Below are 23807 nucleotides of genomic sequence, written 5' to 3'. Positions count from 1 at the left end.
TTCCTGTTTCTGTACACCTGCTCATCGTCTTTTGGGGGTACTAAAGCCACATGGGTCCCATCAATGGCACCAATTATGTTGGGGATATGTCCAAGGGCATAAAAATCACCCTTCACAGTGGCCAAGTCAACCTCCTCAGGGAATACAATGTAGCGCCGCATGTGTTTCGTCAGGGCAGACAACACTCTAGACAAGATTTTTGAAAACATAGGCTGAGACATTCCAGATGACATGGCCACTGTTGTCTGGAAGGAGCCACTTGCCAAAAAATGGAGGACTGACAGAACCTGCACTAGAGGGGGAATTCCTGTGGGTTGGCGGATGGGGGACATCAGGGCTGGCTCCAGCTGGGCACACAGTTCATGTATAGTGGCTCGGTCAAGTCGGTATCGTAGTATGATGTGGTGTTCTTCCATTGTCGACAGGTCCACCAGCGGTTGGTACACGCGAGGATTCATCCTACTCCTCGCAAGTCCCAGCGGACGGTGCCTAGGAAGGACAACATGGCGCACAGAGTCAAGCAAATCACAGGTACGTTCACCACTGCATGCATAGCACACGATTATCTATGTTTTGAAAGGCGTGTATGTGTGGCAATGCAAGGCCTAGGCCTGTGTGACGCAGTACAAATTATGCCATGTGGGCCCTTGAAATGGCGGCTGCCTGACCTGTGAAGTGGGACAATGGGATGTGAGGTCGAAGACCGCTATACGAAGCCGCATTGGCTAACATTGAGGCCTATGGGTTTCAGGAGCCAATGACGAGGTGCGCCGGCGGTCGCGGTACGCACCGCCGCAGTACTCACCGCCGCGGGCGTGACCGCCATTTTCTATCTGCTTAATCACTCGAGACCTGATCATCCACAGGAGAGGACCTATACTGCAAGTGCTGCTGTGACCTCGGTCTGGAAGTGACAATGGCTGCTGCGACTGGGGAAAGGGCCCCTGCCTTCACGTCTGAGGAGTTGGAGAAACTTGTGGATGGGGTCCTCCCCCAGTATGCGTTACTCTACGGTCCTCCAGACCAACAGGTAAGTACACTGGGTGCACATTGAATGGGCTATGCCTGTGTGGAGTGGGGTGGATGTAAGTTGGTGGGGTGCGAATGAGGAGTGCAACGCACGACAGATGAGAGCATGTGCCATATGGCAAGGTTGGGGAGGGGGGCCAATCGCATCTAACATGCAGAAAAATGATGATTTTTCCTTCCCACCCTGTACATGTCAAATAGGTCAGCGCCCATCAGAAAGTGGACATTTGGCGTGCCATCGCCAAGGAAGTCCGGGCCCTGGGGATCCACGTCAGAAGGGGCACCCACTGCCGCAAGAGGTGGGAGGACATCCGCTGCGGGACCAGGAAGACCGCCGAGTCACTGCTGGGGATGGCCTCCCAACCTAGGAGGGGTGCCAGTCGTACCCTGACACCCCTGATATCCCGGATCCTGGCGGTGGCCTACCCTGATTTGGATGGGCGCTTGAGGACATCACAGCAGACACAAGGGGGTGAGTATCAGCACATTCTGCTATCTCTCTGCGCAGTGGAGGCGTCTGGGTGGGGGAGGAGGGTTGTGGGTGACATTAGGCCAGGGCGCTTTCTGTAGTGTAGTCCTCTCCTTTAGGCATGGCCCTGTGCTCCCGGCCCCCACCTCTGTAGGGTGACAAGTACAGCTATCGATGGTCCAGCATCACACATGTGCGCCTTTGTCGTCTCTAGACCTGTTGTCCTAGTCAGAAGTACTGAGTAGTGTACCCCGAATGCGCGGCTTAGTGCATGAGGCTCCTGTGTCTGTCCTCTCCGCCAACGGTGTTGACATTGCATGCACTCAACCTGGTCTTCGTTTTTCTCCCCCCACCCTTCTTCTTCATCTTCTTGTGCATGTGTGCATTAGCATCATCAGGCGGAGGAGAATTGGCATCGGAGCACGAGGGAGCTGCAAGTCACAAGGCCCCGGTGGGACCAGGAACAGACACCGAGGGCACCAGTGATCCGGAGGGCGAGGGGAGCACCACAACGGGGACCGGTGGTGACACCAGCGACAGCGACACATCCTCGGATGGGAGCTCCCTCGCGGTGGCGGCAACATCCGGGCCCCCACCTCTACAGGTACAGCCGCCACCCAGCGCACCAACCCTGCCCTCCCAGCAGCCCCTCAGCCTATGCTCCGTGCCCGCTCGCCCAGGAAGGCGGGCGTCTCCTTCGCCCCAGGCACCTCAGCCCCTGCCCCTGTTACCCCTGCTGCCCTCAGTGAGGAGGTCATTGACCTCCTTCAGACCATCATTGTTGGGCAGACTACCCTTTTGAATGCCATCCAGGGGGTAGAAAGGGAGGTGCATCGGAGCAATGCCTACCTGGAGGGCATTCATTCGGGTCAGGCTGCCCATCAACGATCGTTCAATGCTCTGGCCTCAGCACTGACGGCAGCCATTGTCCCTGTTTCCAGCCTCCCTCTTCTGACTGCCTCCAGCCTGTCTCTGTCTCCTGTTCCTCAGCCTATCCCATCCACACCATCAGACCAGCCTGCACACACCTCAACACCCAAGGGCAGCTCATCCAGACACAAGCACCACAGAACCCACAATCATTCACGCAAGCAACACCCAGATGCAGACATTCCAACAGTCACTACCACCTCTGTGTCCCCCTCCTCTTCGTCTCCCTCCTCCCTCCCTGTGACGTCTACACTCACACCTGCATGCACACCACCATCAGCCAGTGCTTCCATCACCAGCACACCTTCCAGTCCAGTCCGCACACGTGCAGTCACCACCCCCACTACCATTTACACGTCCCCTGTGTCCTCTCCCACTGTGTCTGTCACCCCCTCTTCCAAGACACACAAACGCAGGCAGACACCCACCCAACAGCCATCCACCTCACGACAGCCTCCAGCACCTGCACCCAAAGACAGCACACCTGACTCTCCTACAACCACATCCTCTTCCTCCACTTCCATCACCAGTTCTCCTACCTTTTACCTTGGTCCTAAGAAAGTTTTCCTTGCTAATCTTGACCTCTTTCCCTCCACTGACCCACCCCCTCCATCTGCAAAGAGTCCCAAGAGCACCTCAGCCACCACCAGCCCAGCTTCGAGTGTCACTGTGGTGCATGGGTTCTGGCGCCCACCCTTTGCCAGCAGTGACACTTCAATCAGCAGCAAGGGGACAGCCAGCCCCCCACCAGGCAAGAAGACCAGGAAGCTAAAGGGCCGCCATGAGAGGACTGACACGGCTGCCCCCAAGGAGCAAAGTTCGCCTACTTCACCAGCCACAACATCTAGGGGAGGCAAGGGCCTGAGAGCCCCATCTAAGGAGCGAAAGGGCAGCAGGGCGGAAAAGTCAGCCAGCAGGAGCGCGGAGCAGGAGGGGCCCACAAGCCCCATCCCGGGAGTTAGGAAGAACACCAAAGGGCCCAGGACTCCGTCACCGAAGGGTCCAGCAACAGCACGGTCGGAGGGCGACTGAGCAGGGAGTCCAGGCCAGGTCTGGCTCCCTTGACCTACTTGACGAGCACCGCTGAACAGGGCCCCGCCGTGGAGAAGAGCACCGCTGAACAGGGCCCCGCCGTGGAGAAGAGCACCGCTGAACAGGGCCCCGCCGTGGAGAAGAGCACCGCTGAACAGGGCCCCGCCGTGCAGAAGAGCACCGCTGAACAGGGCCCGCCGTGCAGAAGAGCACCGCTGAACAGGGCCCCGCCGTGGAGAAGAGCACCGCTGAAAAGGGCCCCGCGGTGCAGAAGAGCACCGCTGAACAGGGCCCCGCCGTGGAGAAGAGCACCGCTGAACAGGGCCCGGCGGTGCAGAAGAGCACCGCTGAACAGGGCCCCGCCGTGGAGAAGAGCACTGCTGAACAGGGCCCGCCGTGCAGAAGAGCACCGCTTAACAGGGCCCCACCGTCTCAAGCACCGCTCCGCTGGGCCCTTCCTGTCAAGCACCGCTCTGCTGGGCCCTTCCTGTCAAGCACCGCTCCGCTGGGCCCTTCATCTCAAGCACCGCTCCGCTGGCCCCCGCCGTCTCTTGCACCGCTCTGCTGGGCCCTTCCTGTCAAGCACTGCTCATCTGGGCCCCGCCGTCTCAAGCACCGCTCCGCTGGGCCCTTTCTGTCAAGCACAGCTCCGCTGGGCCCCGCCGTCTCAAGCACCGCTCCGCTGGGCCCTTCATCTCAAGCAAAGCTCCGCTGGGCCCTTCCTGTCAAGCACCGCTCCGCTGGGCCCTTCCTGTCAAGCACCGCTCCGCTGGGCCCTTCCTGTCAAGCACCGCTCCGCTGGGCCCCGTCGTCTCAAGCACCGCTCCGCTGGGCCCTTCATCTCAAGCACCGCTCCGCTGGGCCCCGCCGTCTCAAGCACCGCTCCGCTGGGCCCTTCATCTCAAGCACCGCTCCGCTGGGCCCCGCCGTCTCAAGCACCGCTCCGCTGGGCCCTTCATCTCAAGCACCGCTCCACTGGGCCCCACCGTCTCAAGCACCGCTCCGCTGGGCCCTTCATCTCAAGCACCGCTCCGCTGGGCCCTTCCTGTCAAGCACCGCTCCGCTGGGCCCCGCCGTTTCAAGCACCGCTCCGCTGGGCCCTTCCTGTCAAGCACCGCTCCGCTGGGCCCCGCCGTCTCAAGCACCACTGGCACAATGACAGTGCTGGATCTGTCTCGAGCTACTGTTCACGGTTCACTGTGCCCACCATGCCTCCTCCTTGACCGGTGGAGACTGTTATCCACCTGATGGACTGTGGCTTTGCACTCCCCAGGATGGCAGAGTGGGCAAGCCACCCACTGTAGAGACTTGAGAGACTGTGGCTTTGCACTCCCCAGGATGGCCGAGTGGGCAAGCCACCCACTGTAGAGACTTGAGAGACTGTGGCTTTGCACTCCCCAGGATGGCCGAGTGGGCAAGCCACCCACTGTAGAGACTTGAGAGACTGTGGCTTTGCATTCCCCAGGATGGCACAGTGGGCATGGTGGCCCCTTCGTGGATCTGGCGTTGTGGACTCATGTGGCTGTGGTGCCCCCCCCCTTCCCTTCCCCCTGAGGTGCCTGTAGTTTTTTCATCAGATGCCCCTGCAGTGTTCTCTCCAAAGGACTCAGGTCTCCTGTGTGGGCTTTGCCCTTGTGTTGATACACTTTGGCCCACGAACACTTGGAATCTCGTTAGATGTGCAGGACTTATTGCCTCGGTTTATCGTATGCACTGGATATTGAATTGGTATTTTTGAATTGTTATTGCTATTTGACCGTGACTTATCAGTGGTTTTTATTTCCCATAAATTTTGAGTCACAATTTAATTAGATCCTTGCTTTTTTTACGGGGGTTTGGGTGGTTTCACTGTGACTTGTTGCTCTGCATTGGTGTGTACATGGTTTGGGGGGGTGGGTGTATCGCGTATGTGTGTGCACGTAACCTTTCGTCCTCCCCCCTCCCCTGTGTCGTAGGTGCAGTACTCACCGTTGTCGTCTGCGCCGGCGTTCGTACTCGTGGTAGATGAGCAGGTAGACGAGAGCAGGTAGGATGTTTAATTCGGGTTCCATGCTGTCCTCCTTCCACCTGGAGTGCGTAGAGGTGTGCGTTTTCCCGTTCGTAGTCTGTTTCCGCCGTGTTTTTATCGGCAGTGCTCCCGCCCCGGAAAAGGTGGCGGATTGGCCGGTCATAATAGTGTGGGCGGTACATTGTCTGCCGCCTGTCTGTTGGCGGTGACCGCCGCGCTGTTTGTCGGTCCCGCCGTGGCGGTCGGAGTGTTAATGTGGCGGCCTGTGTTGGCGGTTCCCGCCAGGGTCAGAATTCAATTTTTTGGACCGCCGGCCTGTTGGCGGGTTGGCCGCCGCTTTATCACCGACTGCCAGGGTTAGAATCACCCCCTGAATCTCTCTTTCTGATATGGGCACAGGAGCGGTAGAAGAACACCAGGATGCTCCAGCACTTTTCTTGGATAATAATAACTTTTGGCACAATTACTAACACTACATTACCAAAAATCCAAACTGAGTATCATAACAATAAGTACTGCGACACTAGGGCTGGCTTCACAGAGACTCACTGTTGCACACTACAATTAGAACTGTGATTCTACTTATCATGCACAAGAAAGACAAACAAGGGCATTAATCATATCACATATAACTTTCCTGCATGCATAGGGTTAAACTAAAAGAAACAAAACAATCCAAGAAATACAAATGTCCACGCTGGGTTCAAACAGTTAGGGTGGAACAGTTTGGTTTGGATTCACTGTGTGTGTGAAAAACCCCTCAAAAGCAAATTCCTCAAACCTAAAACACAGGCATGAATGACACAATTTAAATCCAAGAGTTATGTTATTAGAGAAAGAAAAGTCACGTAAATGCTCTTTTAAAATTGCACTGCTACTTTTTGTAGTACTTGAGCTCAAGCAGATTTCCTGAAGCACATTTAGGGGGTCATTCTGACCCTGACGGCCGGTGGCCGCCAGGGCCACCGACCACGGAAGCACCGCCAACAGGCTGGCGGTGCTCCCACGAGCATTCTGACCGCGGCGGTTCAGCCGCGGTCAGAAGCGGAAAGTCGGCGGTCTCCCGCCGACTTCCCGCTGCTCAGGGGAATCCTCCATGGGATTCTGACACCCCCTGCCGCCATCCTGTTCCTGGCGGGTCTCCCGCCAGGAACAGAATGGCGGTAGGTGGTGCCGCGGGGCCCCCATAAGAGGGCCCCACTGTGTATTTCAGTGTCTGCAATGCAGACACTGAAATACGCGACGGGTGCAAACTGCACCGTCGCACCCCTGCAACTACACCGGCTCAATTCTGAGCCGGCGTCCTCGTTGCAGGGGCATTTCCTCTGGGCCGGCGGGCGCTCTTTTGGAGAGCGCCCGCCGGCCCAGAGGAAATGTTTGAATGGCCGCCGCGGTCTTTTGACCGCGGTGCGGTCATTTGGCGGCGGTACCTTGGCGGACGGCCTCCACTGTCCGCCAAGGTTAAAATCACCCCCTTAGGCAAGTAACTACAATAATAATGTAGAATGTTCAGAAATGCATTTGTCTCTTCAAGATAAGCACTCTGCCAAAATACGAGGTCTGAAATACACCAGCTGTTCTAGGAAAGCGCGGCGCTCAAAGAACAAACTCCCTGGAGAATACTAGTCACTTAGCTGCAGTCTTTTCTGGAGTCCTGGCGGAATGTCTGGTGTCAGCTGGTACAGGAATGAAGAAAAGAATTTCCTCAAAAATCCTGAAAACGAGGATGACAGCAGGGGCTGGACTGCCAAATCAGATGCTGAGATCAGGAAGCAAAACAAAGCCTAGCAAGGAGGCATGCTTCACTCTGCTATTTATAGCCAATCAGGAAAGCAGTTGAGTTTCCACATGTGGATAAGTCACCACACCCAATTAGAAGCACATGTCTACACCTGCTCATATTAGCAAACAAGCATTGGTAAAACAAGCATTGATCAAATCAATTGTGTGACACAGCACATTATGTTTACTTAGAAACATGAAGGTTTAACCAAGAACAGAGATGTGATTTAACACCAAATCCCTGGGGATGCTGACAGATAACGCAGGAGGCACTTTGGGGATTCCTGACAGATGCTTTCAAGGGTACACAACTCTTAACTTCAATGCTGCGTGTTAAATCTCTTGTCAAGTTGCCTTTGAAAATGTCTTGGTCACCGGTTTCTCAGCATTGACGACTGTATTTAATAATGTTCCAAAAGGTCACTAACCTCAGGAAGGCTGAAACGGGGAGAGAAGATGAAAATTACTCACAAACAGTCTTCTCCTGGGATGCTGTGATTATTAAAGGGTGATGGAAAAGGCTTTGAAAACTCTCCCACTACTGCGAAAAGAATCCGCTCCAGAGTGGGACACTCCAATGAAGCCTCGTTCGGAAAAGAAGACTTCTGGAAGGAATCACGAACTCCAAGCTGCACCGGTAATACCTGCGAGGGAAGGGAAAACTCGAAGTGAAGCACAGGGAACACCTTGGCAGACTGGTGTGCAACAAGAAGAGCTTGGATGCTGGAAACGTGCTGGTGATGAGTCATCAAGCATGTTGTCAGTTTGATGACTCATGTAAAGGGATGTCTCAATAAACCTTTCAGCACACAATTCACAAACGGGACAACATTTGCTTTTATAAATATATAAAAAAAGCAATGTATTATTTGGTCTCCAGACTGGAGATTGTTTTCCGTACTAGTTACAGGGAAGTGCTGTAAACACATTAATGACATGTGTCACCTTTTCCATACACAATGATTTATTTTTTGATGATGAAGCAAGAAGTGTGCGAGTGTGAGTCCTAACACTGCCTGTGATTGGACAATCCCTACCCCCCTGCTTTCCACCCCAGGAGCAAGGAGAAATATGGCAGAGCTGCACCCACCCCTCAGATCCCTGCTAGAAGAAGATACCGGAGAAGAAGGACTGCCCTGCTGGACCACTGGACTGCACCTGGGCTCTGCACTCACAAGGACTTCACCAGCTGCACACTTTGGGCTTCAACAAGAAAAGGGCTTTGCCTTGCTTCTGCAACTCCAGGAGTGGACTCCCTATAAGCTACAGGTACAAAGGAGCTACCCAGAGCCCCCTGCATCAAGTCCTCCAAGAAAAGCAAAGCTGACCAGTGTCCAGTGGCTACTTGAGGATTCTGACCAGATGCATTCTGGGAATTGTAGTCCCAACTCCCAAGGAGCAACTCAGAGCTTCTGGAACCTTGAATCAAGTTGTGGACACCTCAAGAACCAAAGAGGACCAGTGAAAGAAGAACCAGAAGTTTGGAGATGTCTGAAGCAACTTCATAAGTTGAAGAGGTACATTGTGGGACTTGTAGTCCCAGACCCCAAGAAGCAAACCAGAGCCTCTGAACACTTTGCTGGGGGTGTGGACCACTTTCCTGAATCAGGAAACACTTCTGAAAGTAAATGTAACAGTGTTACCTTATTGGTGACCTGAACTCTGGACTTTGTCCCTGTCCAGTGTTACATTTTTTACCATTTGAGCACTAGTTACTTCTATGTGCTAGATAACATTCATTCTTTAAAAATTCATATCTCCGGTTCCACTTATCCATTTTTATTCATTTTGGTGTCATTTTAAGGATAAACAATATGATCTATTTTTATAAACTGGTGTTATTGTGTTTTGTGTTTTACTTATTTACTGTTTTGTGATTTTTAAATGCTTTACACATTTGTCTTCTAAGTTGAGCCTTGTCGCTCATTGCCCAGCAACCCAGGGTTTAGCTGGGTTTCATTTTTTGAGACCTAACTGCACCTAAGTGGGGGTTACTGGCCTATTGCTAGGTGAAAGTACTTACTTGCCCTTACCAATGATCCACTTTCCAACATTACCAATCAATTACCTCCAATGGACAGTAACACAGAAGAGCCTGGATTGACACAGTAAGGCTGGAACCCATAAACACAAGTCAGATTGCAATCCAGAAGGTATACAGATTCAAGACAAGCCCCACACAAACATATTTTCATCAATGAAGGTACCTTGGAGCTTAGACAGGAAGCCATTACATTATCGCCTGAAAAAATGCTAGCAGGTTTCTAATTCTTTGCAACAGGTACAACACAACAGATAGTGAAATTGGTGCATGACATTTCTCAGTGAACTTTCAGCAAAATACTCTACTAAGTGATTGATGCTCTTCAGAGAGTGAGCGGGCAGCATATAGAGTCCCACTTGGACACTCATTGCTAATGCCAACAAAGGAAACATTTAGGCTACAGCTGAATTTCCAGAAATCCTAGGTTCAATTGACTTCACCTATGTACACCTGGTGGCCTCATATAGGCATGAACAAGAATTCTGCAAATTTAAAAGGAAGCAGACCAATAACTTGAAAATGTGTGTGATGTGGCCCTTTGTACAGTGAACTTCTGTACAAAGTGCACTGGATCAAACAATAATCTCATGATCCTGCAGAGAAGGAACATTAGCCATTCGGTGTTTAAACATCATCCTCAATGTACTGGGCAAACAAATTGACCATTCATCATCAAGCTTACAATGCATTGGTTGTTATAATTCAATTGCAATATGTTATGATCACAAATTCCTGTGCCCAAGCATGTACCTTATGTTCTGCAACCCATTGGTTATAAATCATGTAGCCGCTCCTCAATCTCACACACCTTAGATTAAGTTTTTGTGCTAAGTGTGGTATCACTGCTGTTTATACCAACCCTTTAAATTACCTTTAAGTTTGCAATGTTCCATGTGCTTGTAATTATCCCTAGGTTTGACTAAAAGGCCTCATGGTTTCGTTCCACATTTGTACAAGTGTTTCTTCAATTATGACCTTTTTTTCAGTTATTGCAATTATTCACATGCTTGATAATTAGTAATGCGCCTGCAAACAGGGACTTTCCAGGTAGGGACTTTCCAGGGTGACTGCAGACAGGGACTCTCCAATCAGGTACTTTCCAGAGTGACTTATGTGCCACCAATAAGGGACTTTCCAGTCAGGGACTTTCCAGAGTGATATACACGCCCTTCTAGAAAGTACTATCTACCTATCAATACTCAGTCAAACCCCAGTTGGGAGCTTGGTGTTAATTTCTGAAAAAGAACCCTTATCCTCCATCCCACTATCCTAGATTACTGCCCCTTCTTCTCCCTGATCTAAGTTTCCTTACCTGACCAGCTCACCGGACTTCTCCGATGACCACATTCCAGAGAAGACCGACCGTGAGCAATAGCGGAATCTTCTTTGCGGATGCAGCTGATCAGGAGCTGGACGGTTGGTCATTCCGACATGTGAGAGCATAACCTGCAATGAAAGGAAGGACAAAGGAAAAGAAGAGAAAACAAGGTTGGTGCACTATTCTTTGTTTCCTGTCTGCAACAATTCTACAAAAAGAAAAATACTTCAAGACGTGTGAATAATCCAGGTGTAAGACTCACATGTTATCTGCTGGAAGTTCAAAAGACAATTTACTAACTTTTTAAGAGAAAAAGCGAATTCAAAATAAAGAACAGTCACATAGCAAGAACATATGACGTAATATGCTGCCAGGGAAAAAGATGTAAACTGTTATCCGAAGCATATGAAAGGAGTGGAAATTACTATCCCACAAGAACTAAAGGAGTACATATTTTCTGTGTTGTTATAAGCATCTCAGAGTGTATGTATTTTCATTGCTTCAATGTTATTCAAACTACCTATGTTAATGCATGCCAATGCTAAAATAGTGACTGTAGGTTCCTTCCCTTTAGTTGACTCTCCTGCACACCATGAAAGAGGAAGACACTTGGGCTGTTTCCAAACAGAATAGCGAGATAGATGCCACTCAGAGGGCACAAATCTTCGCCTCTTTTATTATTTTGTCACAACACCCTTCCTTCCTAGGACAGCACCTTTTTTGAGGTTATATTCCTTGGTCGGGCATTGTGTTGGGAGAGAGTAGGGTCCAATATCATTTCTGTGGACAAGTTCTCCAGGTGAGTGGCCTGACAATATATGTTAACAATGCCATTAGAAAGCTGTTAGCCCCTCTGGCAGCAAATACATGGATCAATGTGAATATGTGTAACACATTTAATCTGTCATTCTTCCTATTAATGATGATCCTCAGCCAAGGGAACTTTTTAACAACCACAAGTACTTCCATTACAAATCCTTTGTATCTTAACTTGAATTCTTATAGTCATGTTGAGAATGGTCAAGCTTTTTCTCCACATGGCTTGAGGTGGTGAACTACCACCAGTTGTCATGCTTTAGTGCTTGTGCTTGGCATCTCACTTAAGTATCTTGCATTTCAAGGTTTGGAACCTGTTTTTATTGTTCTCAACATCATGTGGATATGGTGATACAGTATTGATTTTGTCTGTAATCTCCTTTCTCTGGCATGATCTTGTTTGTTTTTGGTGTCATCTTCAGCATGAGATAATACACTAGCTGGTCATGGTGTCTTACTTCCTCCTTGGCCAGGTACTCCAGCTCAGGATTCATAAACGTGTTTTACCTTTCACTGTTAGAGACAATGATGAAAGAGTTTGGCAGGTTTCTTTTTGTGATGACTGAGTGATATCAGACAGTGGTAATGGATTATGTTTGTCATGTTGCAAGATGCTTTTCTCACTCCACAAACTCTCAATGCCTGAAGTCACATGCAGTAACTTGCATACATTCAGTATCTAACACTTGACCTAAGTACTGATTCTGCAGTACATAATAAAAACTCATAATCAGTGTTATTTTACATGTCTTTCCATGAACAGCGTCAACTCTAAGCTCCTATGGCCTACTTTATAGGATCAGATTGAGACAATTAACTGCTCCACATGAGCTTGAAGTGAGTCAACCATTCAAGATCAGCGTGCAGTTCCTGCTCAGAACTTGACATTAATGTCCTGAAATTTGGCTAGGTTTGCCAGCAAGCTGAATAACTCCTGGATTAATTTGATAAATGAATTTAAGATTGTGTGTTTGCAGAAGATCTGGGCACATGTAAATGGGTTTATTTCTCTGGCCACTCTGGCAGTGTCTTTTACCAACAGGCAGCATAAGGGTTGCTTGCTAACTCTGCTTTCTGTCTTCTTAATGGGCAGAATAGTTAAATCTTTTGTAGTTCTCCATATTTTCAGATTCTATGTATCATCCTTCCAGCTATTCAGACCATAGCAGTAGCTAACCTTTATCACAATAATGTTAATTGTTATAGTGCAAAGATAATGAATTCATTAGATCAGGCATTAACGAATATACGTGGCAAATTAGAGAGGCAGCAGTAGTAATTTGGGCAGGTGACTCTGCAACCTCTGCGGAACAGTTTGTGGCATTTTGCAGTATGATGATAATGTGGATTATTTGCATTACAATCATAGCCCATGTGGGGAAATTCTTAATACACAAGATCATGCCCATGTTTGATTTAGTGCTTACATTAGATTTAGTTCAAAATCAAAATCACCTTTTCATGGAAGGGCAGTGGAAGTATGATTGATTATATCATCATCTCAAAATCTCTGGGTGAAAACTTTACAAAACTGTTTAGGCAATCACAATCCTTTGGGACTGACACTGTCTGTAGACTGCACACTTCTACAACACCCTTGCTCTATACCACCAGTTCAGACTTACAACAACAAGGTTATTCTGTGATAATGGGCTAGTATTGACTCAGAAAACATGTTGGTCTGTTTGAGGAATGGGAGTGACCCAGAGCACATCCTTAGGTCCAACAATGTTATCTATAGCTCTGTTTCTGAATTGTTAACTACTACAGTTAATTGCAGGAAATCAAACCCTAAAAAATAGTTTGACAGCTTATTCTTCTACCCACTGCAAATAAATGGGCGCTCTTAAGAAATTGTCACAGATTGTGCAGAAAGTAAAGACATGCAGAGCTAGGTATAACTGGGTGCAGCTATGCAAGGCTAATAGTAGTAGTGATGTGTGCCATTTCGGGAAAACTGAAAATGCACCATTTATTGTTTCTTAGATTTAATACTATTCTGGACACTGTTATACCTTTTCATTTGTGGGTGGATAATTGCCCTAGGGTCTATGATAGTTCTACAAGAAAAAACAGTGGGAACTAGTCTTTGAGTTTTACTGCTGTCGATAACAGTGATCTACCAGCTTTTGAAACTCCTGGTTAATGTCCTTAGGAGTGCCAAGATTACAAGTCCAACCAAATCATGGTCAGATGCAATCATTGTTCTTATTGATAAGAAGGGTAATCGAGCTGACCCTGGATGCTACAGCCCTATTTCACTGATTGACTCTACAGCTAAGTTGTTGAGTAGAGTCTTGCTAGATCGAATGGGGGTATGGGCCACCGAAAATTGTATATTATGTGATGCTCATTATGGGTTTAGACAAGGTCTGGGTGGTCATAGAACAATTCCTGGATACCCTTACGGGTGGTTAGCCACGCTCTAGAAATCCATATAACATGAAATAACATAATTGAATCTCCATCTTCTAATAAACAAGAATACAAACTTGAGGAAGGCTGTATACAGCTGACATTCAGGGACCTCAGATCTGCTTTGGATTACGTCAGTTTGGCTCAGCTATGGGACTAAATATTAGAAATGGGAGTGGAACCCACTTTGGTGTACTTTTTAAGTCAACTTCAAACCAATGTCACGGAGTGTATCAGGTATGGGCCCAATGTTGAGTGTACTTCCCCCATTAGATGTTATTTGATAATTTTGCCTAATTTATTGATGATTTTGACTTTTCTACTAAAGTTACTAAATCATATACTATGGTGTGTGGTCAGCAGAATAGCAAACCAAAACCAAATTTTATTGAAAACACTTGACCTTTACATGTACCTACTTTTAAATAGTAGGGGTAACCTTTTATAATGTTGTGGGTTCCATTTAGCGCCTAGATTGTGCACCAATATTTGACCTCTTAAGCCCATAGCCTGCGCCTTTAAATACACCTACACATTTTATTTGGTTGTATTCATTCTATTATATTTTAGTAAAGCTCGCTTTTCAGCTTGTTGTTTTTATTTTATCAGCTGCCATTCTAAGAAGGCATAGTTGTTCCTGTTTCACATTTACCTGTCCTTTGCATGTATTTCACTTTGTGCAATATTTTTACATTATAGTTTACCCAGTATTGCCACTCCAAGAGTTACGGAGTCATCACTGAAAACATAGACATATCATTACATCAGGCCTGTTCTCAAAACACAACATGTTTTATTATATAAACACCACATAGGCCTTAGAAGGGTAGAGGGCATTCCAGCAAATGCCATCTGATGCTGTGCACCACTTTGTCAACAGCTTTGCTGATTCTGGCCTTGTTGTTCCAGCCAACCATAAGGACTGCCAGCAGAGCAATAGGCAGACCTTTGTCATCTTTCAGGTATAGCAGTTGAGTCTTCTTCCATAGAACGGGACAGGAAGAAGGGCTAACACCACTATTCTCTCAGGTTTACACATTAGGGTGTAGTTAGGAACTAGGGGCCAGATGTAGCAAACAGTTTTACCCATTCTGTGTCTATGGGAAAACATATGGCCCTAGATCTCATGATTAGACCAGGATGGTAGGACTGTTCATATGTTTTACTCTAATGGTCACAATCATCACTGTATTATGTTTCATCTGTCTAATAATCGCAGCTCATGTTTCTTTATCATAGAATGCAGTTGTCTCAATAAATACATTGAAAGTTATCCTGCATCTCTTTGTTTGCCTTCACATGTGTGAGACTTTGGGCAACTAAGAAAAAGGGTATGATCTGTCGACCACAACTTCCCTGAGGAGTCAAAGTGTCATGTTTCTAGGATGCCACAAATCACCTTTTCTTTCCAGGTTTGGGTGAGGTGCTGTTAGCTCAGAGGAGGTCAGGCCTAAACCAAGCAGTCTTGTCCCCATGGTAAGAGTCCTAGGACAATAATAAGGTTTCATAGTGAAAGTAAGAAAGTTGCAGCTGGAGCAGTCTGTAGTTGTAATTTTTTGTTTTTCTGCTAAGCTGGGCTCTAATCCCTCAAATGTGATGTTTAGTATTTAAAAGGTCAAGGGTTTCTCTGTGGTCACTTTTGGTGCGGGGATCAAGGGAACTTGTGAAGTATCACATATCCAAGTGAGTAATAAATAATTTGTGAATAGACTGATATCCATCTATTCTGGCTCTTTTACTAAAATCTTTCATTCTGTGATTTCATGCTGTCTGTGGGTTGAAAAGGCATGCAATATCCTTTGGCTGATGTATATAAATGAGCAATTTTCCTTATTGGGGCAGCCTGAATTTTTCTAGAATGTATGAACTCTTCGGTTAAAGCAAATGTTAAACTTCAACTTTCTTACCAAGCTAATGAGGATCAGGGAAGCTTCAGAATGTAGTAGGGTGAGGATTGCTGCTTATCAACTTTTATTAACACCAATTATATGGAAACCTATCTATGAATAACACCTAATCATTGTCATAGTTAGTATGTGCTTAGGATCAATTTTAATATAGCACATGTTTTAGTTTCATATCCCAAAGATGTGTATAGAAATTCAGATCCTGGACCTTGTCTATGTGATTGAGAGTCAACATAATTAATGTTGCCCTTTTATTTCTGCAAACTTTACATTGTCTTAAGGTAATTGTTTTTAATTCCCTTACTGAAGTCTCTTAACATAAGAAAATGTAGACCAGCCTTATTACATCTTTACTTACTCCAGTCAGAATTTGGTTGCATCATGGTATATTCATTTATTTTGGCCACTGTCAGATTGAGAAACAAGGTGGGCATAATATTTTGAAAAGTAACTTGATCTCCACGTTTATGTCAAGTTTTAATTAAAGTATTTCATTACATCTAGGGTGTTAAAAATAGATGGATGAATTAATTAATCATGTGTGGTTTTATTTTAAGTGTGTTTTAGAGGGCTTCCTTTTTGATCTGGTTAATGTTTGGTGAAATTGTATTCAAACTTTAGGTCAAACCCGTAATTGACAGCTGTGTGTTAGAGTTTCCATCAGTGATAGGGTTAGTGTGATGGATTATTCATTATGTCTTAACTATTAGAAATTACAATTAAAGGTAACTTGATTATGTGGTAACTACTATTGTCTTTTTTATTCCAACATCCTACATTTTCACATAGACACAATGGTATGTGTTGTTTATTTGTGTGCTGTGATCCACTCTATTTGTGGGCATAATTCAATGATGTTTTGCACATTTGAGTTTATCCTAGGTGTACAAAGAAATATTAGATAATAGCTTTACAATAGTAAATTCCTCATCTTTAGTTAGAGAACCAGTATTTGTCATTTTGTTCAATTAAGAATTTCTTTGTGTGGTAGTGTAGGTTTCACTAGCATGATATTAGTTCAGCAGTTGTCCATTTAGATGTTACAATAGAATGTCCCTGTACAATGCAGAGAACACTCAAAAAAATGTATATTTTACTAACGTCGCAAGCAGTAAATTTGGGAGGCCACAGCTTCAAATTAATGCATCCAGAAGATGTAGGAGGAAATAGCTCCCATTTATTAAGGAGTCACATAGTCACTTTTGGAATAGGTGAGTAATTATTAGACTTCAGGTTTCTTTATGATGCAGTAGTTATTATTGTGTTATTTATTACAATATTCGACATTTTGACATAGATATCATATGTGTTGTTTATTTGTGCAATGTGATCCACTTGTTATTTGAGGGCATGATTCACAACATGTTTTGCACATTTGAGGTGATCTTATGTGTACAAATAAACACTAAATAATAGCTTAACATCAATAAATTCCTCATCTTTATTCAGAGAATCAATATGTGTCAAATTATTCAATTGTAAATTTATTTTTGTGATGGTGTAAAGTTCACTAGCATAGTAGCTGTGCTGCAGTTGTAAATTAAGTGTTACGTTTGGTAATGTTACATTTGAATGTCCCTATAAAATGCAATAATTTATGGCCCTACATGAAGACAGAGCTTGTAGAATCTAGTTGTTTGAAAACAATATAAGTGAAGATATGTAAAAAATGCACAGAACAAAGACAACTTAGGTAATATGATCATGTTTATCAAATAAATGCATCCAGTAGATGTAAGAAGAATTAGCTCCCATTTATTAAGGAGTCACATAGTCTTCTTCAGTAGAGGTGAGAAGTTAATGGACCTCAGGGTTCTTTATTATGCACTAGGTATTATTGTCTTACGTATTACCACATTCTAAATTTTTAAATAGATATCAATGATGTTTGTTGTTTATTTGTGCATTGTGATTCACTATTTTTTGTAGGCATGAATCATAACATGTTTTGCACATTTGTGTTGATCTCAGGTGTTCAAAGAAATACATGCTATCTTTTTGATGGTTAATTTCTCACCTTTATTCAGAGAATGTAAATTTCTTTTGATATGGCATGATAGTTGTTCTGCAGTTGTAAATTTAGGACTGAGGGTGGGAAGTTGATGTTACAATGGAATGCCCCTGTAAAATACAGAGAACACTCAAAACTATATTTTGGGGAATTTGCAAGCAGTAAATTCAGAAGGCTTGTCCTCCTCTTTCCTCGGGGAGTTGGAGAACAAAGGAGGGCATACCTCAGCCACATATGGTCTCAGATAAAGGCAAACACTGTGGCATCTAGTTTTGTGAAAAAATATAACGGGAGATATATCAAAAGTGCGCAGAACAAGTGTAAAAATATAGGTAACAGGATCATCTTTATAAAATAAGGCATTCAGTTGAAATAAAAGGGAGTAGCTCCCATTTATCAAGGAGTCTCATAGTATCCTTCAGAATAGGTGAGCAACTAATGAACCCTAGGTTATCATAATCTTTATTTAACCAAATCTCCAAGTATTTGTTTTTTATTGCAACTTGCGCTTCTTTGTTTGACAGTAACAGGCTAATAAGAAGTACCTGTATTTTTGTCATAGTTAATTAATAGCTGGAAACCTCTCAAAAGAAGGCATCAATTGCCTCAAGCACTGGAATGGCTTTTATAGGAACAGGAGAAACCAATAGTACACCATCTGCATAGGCCAGCCCTTTGATTTTGTTAGTGATACATATTACTGGGAAATGTCTGTGCAGCTCATCAGAAGCTGTAAAAAGTGTCCCAGATCTGCATATTATTGTGAGAAAGCAGTAGAATTCATAGGTGATGCTGAGTCAGATTTCCCTTCCTGTTAAAAAGTCTCTAGTACTACAGTACTTGGTACGCTAATTGTTTTCAAGCTTGTAAAGCTAGTAGGGGGTCGTGTTTCTGTACATTTTTCAAAGCAATATGTAGAAGACTGAAGTTGTTGTTTGGCTTTAGTGGCATGAAGTGATCTGATCTGAGATTTAATAACGGCAGGTTATCCCTATGTAGGAGGGTGCTGTGTTATAAATTTGAATCAAAACAGCATGCTCTTTTTCCAAAACAGCTAAGCTCTGGCTCCGCCTTTCAGTTGTTGAGCCGTGCGATATACAGTAAAATCTTGAGGAGCCATCTTCATCACATGTCAGGCAATACTGGCATATATTGAACAGATGTTATTTTCCCAAAATTATTTTACATAGGTCTTAAGACCTGATTTAGATCTGGGCATATAGAATACTCCATCACAAAGGTGAAGGATATCCCGCTGCTTTATTATGATCCTATTATAAACTATGGGGATCGTAATACGGAGGACAGTATATCCGTTCATGCTTGTGAAGGAGGTTTCCATCCTCTCAGATTGAAATCATGCTTTTAATCGTATTATCATATGCATAATTGAAACAGAAGGCACTGCAAAATGACATGTTTGGTCTATCTAGTATATCATATGTTAATCCCAACTTTAAGGTCACAGGAAAATGGGGGAAACCCAGACCATTTGATGTGTGACTTGTGAGATTTTGAATAAAGTCCAGCAGACTAAAAAGAAATTGAGCCTTGAATATTGTCCAAAATGTCTAGCGAATGGATAGTGTTAAAATTGCCTGCCAAACCTGTGACATGTGTGCACCACCCAGTGGTAGATAGTATCTAATAAAGGGCACATTATACAATTAGGGTCAATGCCTATTATGCAATTATCAGGACAGTTAGAAGTTTTTCTTGGCTCTGAAGGAAGGGCAGAGTGGAATCCTGGGCCATAAGTGGAATAGATATATATTTCCTGTATGCCGATTCTAACCCCTATAAAGACTCAAAGTGAAAATCTGCAGTGATATGAAAAACTTGGAGAGATGGATAACATTTTACAATATTTATAGGCCACCTTAGTTTTTGAAGATAGGTGATGCTAGATTTTAAATGTGCAAGTTCTTCCTAAACTTTCCATTGTTTAGTTTGTGAATTTAACACCTTAACTTTAGGGGTAGCAATTTACAAGAATGCAGACATGGCTAGAAAACTACAAATATAGGTCAACCAAACCACTGGCTCATTCAAAGGAGATGTCCCTTTTTCCTCTGTCTGAAGCCAACCCACATGCTTGTCTCCCATCCTCCACTTACCCAATTCCTCCTCCTCAATTCCCCAAACTCCTTGTCCTCGCAGTACATCTGCTTTGCCAGTAACCAAGGAATAGTCCCTCCTCATGATGCACAATGTAATGCATCCTGAAGATTTAGAGATTGCCATCCATTGCCTAGAGCATAACCCAAAAAGGGCACCTTATGGCTACAGCACTTAAAGGAGTAAGACCCAAGTTGTTGTTACTATTTCCAATCCTTGCATTGGACTATCAAAAGTCTTAGTTGTTCGGATTCTGTTTAAATTTGGAAGGATTCTTGCTGATTTATCTTCACGAATGAACCCGCCACCAACACAGCTGGTATGAAAAGAATCTTAATAAGCATTTTAATTTGCCTTTATTATGTTTCATTCTCCCATGGTAGATGAATGAGGAAGAAAAACCTTCTTTGCTGGTGATTTATCGTATTTCACTTGCTAGCCTCAAAATATTTTCTTGAATGCAATAGTCTTGCAAGAAGGGCATTGTTGTGCACATTCTACCACCAGCATTTGGGGCTGTAGAGTGCATCCAATGTGCTCAGGTATTTGAGAAGTGAATAACCATTAGACCTATCAAATTTAGGGTGGCCTTCCACCAAACTTTTTACATTCACCCTCCTGTTTTTCTGAATTTGTTTTTTCTGGCCTTAGGACTGTGTGCACTTTACCATTGCTGACCAGTGCTAAGATGCTTGTGCTCACTCCTTAAAACAAGGTACAATTGTCTTACACCTGAATGCTTAATGGAATCTTTAATTTACTTTTAAGTTCCTAGAAATGTGGTATAACATATACTCAGGGCCTGTAAATTACTCATGTGGGCCTGCAGCACTTACTGTGCCATCCACCTGAGCAGCCCTGAAAAACATGTCCCAGGACTGCCTTTGCAGTGTGAATGCAGTTTTAAACTGCCAATTCGACTTGGCAAAATAACCCCTTTGCCAAGCCTTAATCTCCCCTTTTGTTACATATGTCACCACTAAGATAGGCACTAGGAAGCCTGTAGGTCAGTGGGCACTGTGATTAAAAGGTTAGACATATACTTTCAATTTTTACATGCCCCGGTATTGAAAAACTGACACATTCATTTTCCGCTGCTGTGAGGCCTACCTCTTCCATAGGATACTTTGAATTAACTTATTAAAATTTAATAAGTGCTAACTTTTGATTGGGAAAATGTGGGGATTTCATGTTTGCTGTCTGAGAAATTGTAATTTAAAACCCTTCTCAATGGTAAAGGTGGATTTTAAGTTACAATTTCAAAAATTCCACTTTTAGAAAGTTGACATTTTTCTGTCCTACCTTTTTTGTGCCTGCACTTGCAGGCTGTTTTAGGACAAATGACTGAATGTAGTTTGCAGTTGGACTTTGTGTCTTCCTTCCAGACAACCACACAGTAGAGGGTTTAGGTATGCTTGGATGGGCTAAATTAGACCTGGCATCTTTTGTGTGATTTCCTCTGACTTTTTCCCTTCAGACATCCTGTTTTGCTAACCTCGTTTTTGCTGGCTTTAGGACTCTGAGGACTTTACCACTGCAAACCAGTGCTAAAGTGCATGTGAGCTCTGCCTAAAATACAGAAACATTGGTTTATCCTCAATTCGCAAGTCCCTAGTAAATTTCACTACCTGTGCTCAGGGCTTGTAAATTGAATGCTATTAGTGGGCCTGTAGCACTGATTGTGCCACCCACTTCAGTAGCCCTGAAGTGGGTGCAGTGTTAAACTGCCATGTCGACCTGGCACGTTAACTCTTGCTAGGCCCAAACCTTCCTTTTAATACATATAGGTCACCCCTCAGGTAGGCCATGGACAGCCCAAGAGCAGGGTGCTGTGTATTTAAAAAGTAGGACACATACTTTGAAGTTTTACATGTCCTCATATTGAAAAACATTTAAATGTGTTTTTCACTACTGAAACACCTTTCTGACCCATAGGATAACATTGGAATTACCACATTACATTTATGTCATTTCCAATTGAGACAAGATGGGACCCCCAAGTTTGGAGTCTCTGGTTCACAATATAAAATCACAACTTATGGTGAAGTCAGAAACTTTAAGAAAGTTGGTATTTTCTTACTTTAACAATTTGGTGCCTTCTGCCTGTCTCTGAATACACGTCCGGGGTGGGTGACAGCTGGGCTTTGTGCATTACCACACTCAAAGGGAGCTTATATGTGACTAAAGGGCCATCCACAGCCTAAGCGGCTATCCTGGGCACAATGGAAAGGAGGAGCTGACACTTACATCTCAATAGGCTGTATCCTGTCCCTACACAAAGGGCTGCATACTCCGCTGATGTGAGTCTGGAGCCAAGGCAGTAAGGGCAGGGACTCAGTGCACTTCAAAGGCCTCTCGCTGTAGTCCCCCCACTTCAAAGGCAAAACTGGATATAATTACTGGACCCCAGATACCACCAACTCAGTACACTTCTGGACATGTATCTATTCTGCTGGGAAAAAGGACTGCTGTGCTGAAAGGATTGCCACTCTGCTGGACCCTTGCTCTGCTGTACTGACCTGTTCCAACTGCCATCCTTACCTGGGGGTGGGAAGGACTGGACCTGCATCTCTCTAACCCAGAACCAAAGTTACTCTAAGGGCTTGCTGGCTCGCCTCCTGTTATCTGAAGTCTCATGGGCACAAAAGATTTCCAACTCACTTATTACTTCACCTGGACTTTGCCAACTGTGAGTCTTGTCCTGCCAAGTAGTGCAAATGTAGTCCTGCACCCTTGGAAGTGGGCATAAAGTGCTGATCCAGCCCAAACAATGCAGCACCTGAGCTGTGTGGATTGGAACCAGAGTATCGCCCCAGTTGTGTGGATCAGAAATGGCACATCAGCCTCATTGCATGGATTGGAGTCGATGTATCTCCCCTACAGTACAGATTGTCCTTGGTGCATCTCCTTTGGAACCTCTGCATCTCAGACCCGATGCATCACCGATATTGCTTGGAAAAAATCGACACATCTTTGCTACTGCGTAGAGAGAACTAATGCATCACCTTCACTGAGGGGATCGACACTGACGCATCACTTCAGTCTGCTCCCTGCATTATTGACATCAACACAATGAGGATTAAGCTTCTTTTGTTCAGTGGGCCTCACTGGGTCCCTGTAGCTGACCTGTGCTCCATCACAGTTGGCCTCAACTTTTGACTTTGTCCCATTCCAGCGCAACCAGATATCCCCTTGGTGTTTCTTGTTTCGAAGTGCTATTTCACAGTTTATTCTTTGAAAATTCTAACTTCAAGTTCACCTTATTGGATTTTTACCATTTCGTCTTGTTTTATTTACTCAATTAAGTTTTATATTTCTATACAAGTGTGGAATCTTTTGTGTGTTTTTTTACTGTTTTACTGTTTGAAGTGTTGCACAAAAACTTAACACATTGCTCTTGAGTTAAACCTAACTGCTCTGTGCCAAGATACCGGAGGGTGAACACAGGTTAACCTAGGGTGTGTTTTGTGACTTATCCTGACTTGATTTGTGGTTCCTGCTTGGACAGGGTGCATACCTCTGCCAACCAAAAACCCACTTGCTAACAGGCCATCACTGGCAGGGCAATGGGATGAAGGTGGGCACAGCCCCACTTGCAATTCAGTAAGCTGTGCCCTGCCTTCACACAAAGGACTTCACAGCATTGCATTGTGTCTGCCACCAGGCTGGAGCCAGAGCAAGGGAGGCAGGAAATTTGAAGCACTTTAATGAGAAATCCCAGAAGCTTCACCCTGTTTCAAAGAAAGCACCAAGTAGAAATATAGGACCCTCAGACTCACTTTTGCTTCACTTTCTGAACCTGTGTAAGGACTCTCAGAGGACAGTCTTCTGCTGTGGCCTGCTGTTTACTTCATAAGACTGCTTTGCTGTACCTCAAAGGACTGCTCTGCTGCTTGAAGCCTGCCTTGAATCCTCGGAGTCCTGCCCA

Source organism: Pleurodeles waltl, chromosome 2_2 (assembly GCF_031143425.1).
Source record: "Pleurodeles waltl isolate 20211129_DDA chromosome 2_2, aPleWal1.hap1.20221129, whole genome shotgun sequence".
NCBI lineage: Eukaryota > Metazoa > Chordata > Amphibia > Caudata > Salamandridae > Pleurodeles > Pleurodeles waltl.
The sequence above is the reverse complement of the archived record's forward strand: the minus strand, read 5'-3'. Positions refer to the sequence as shown.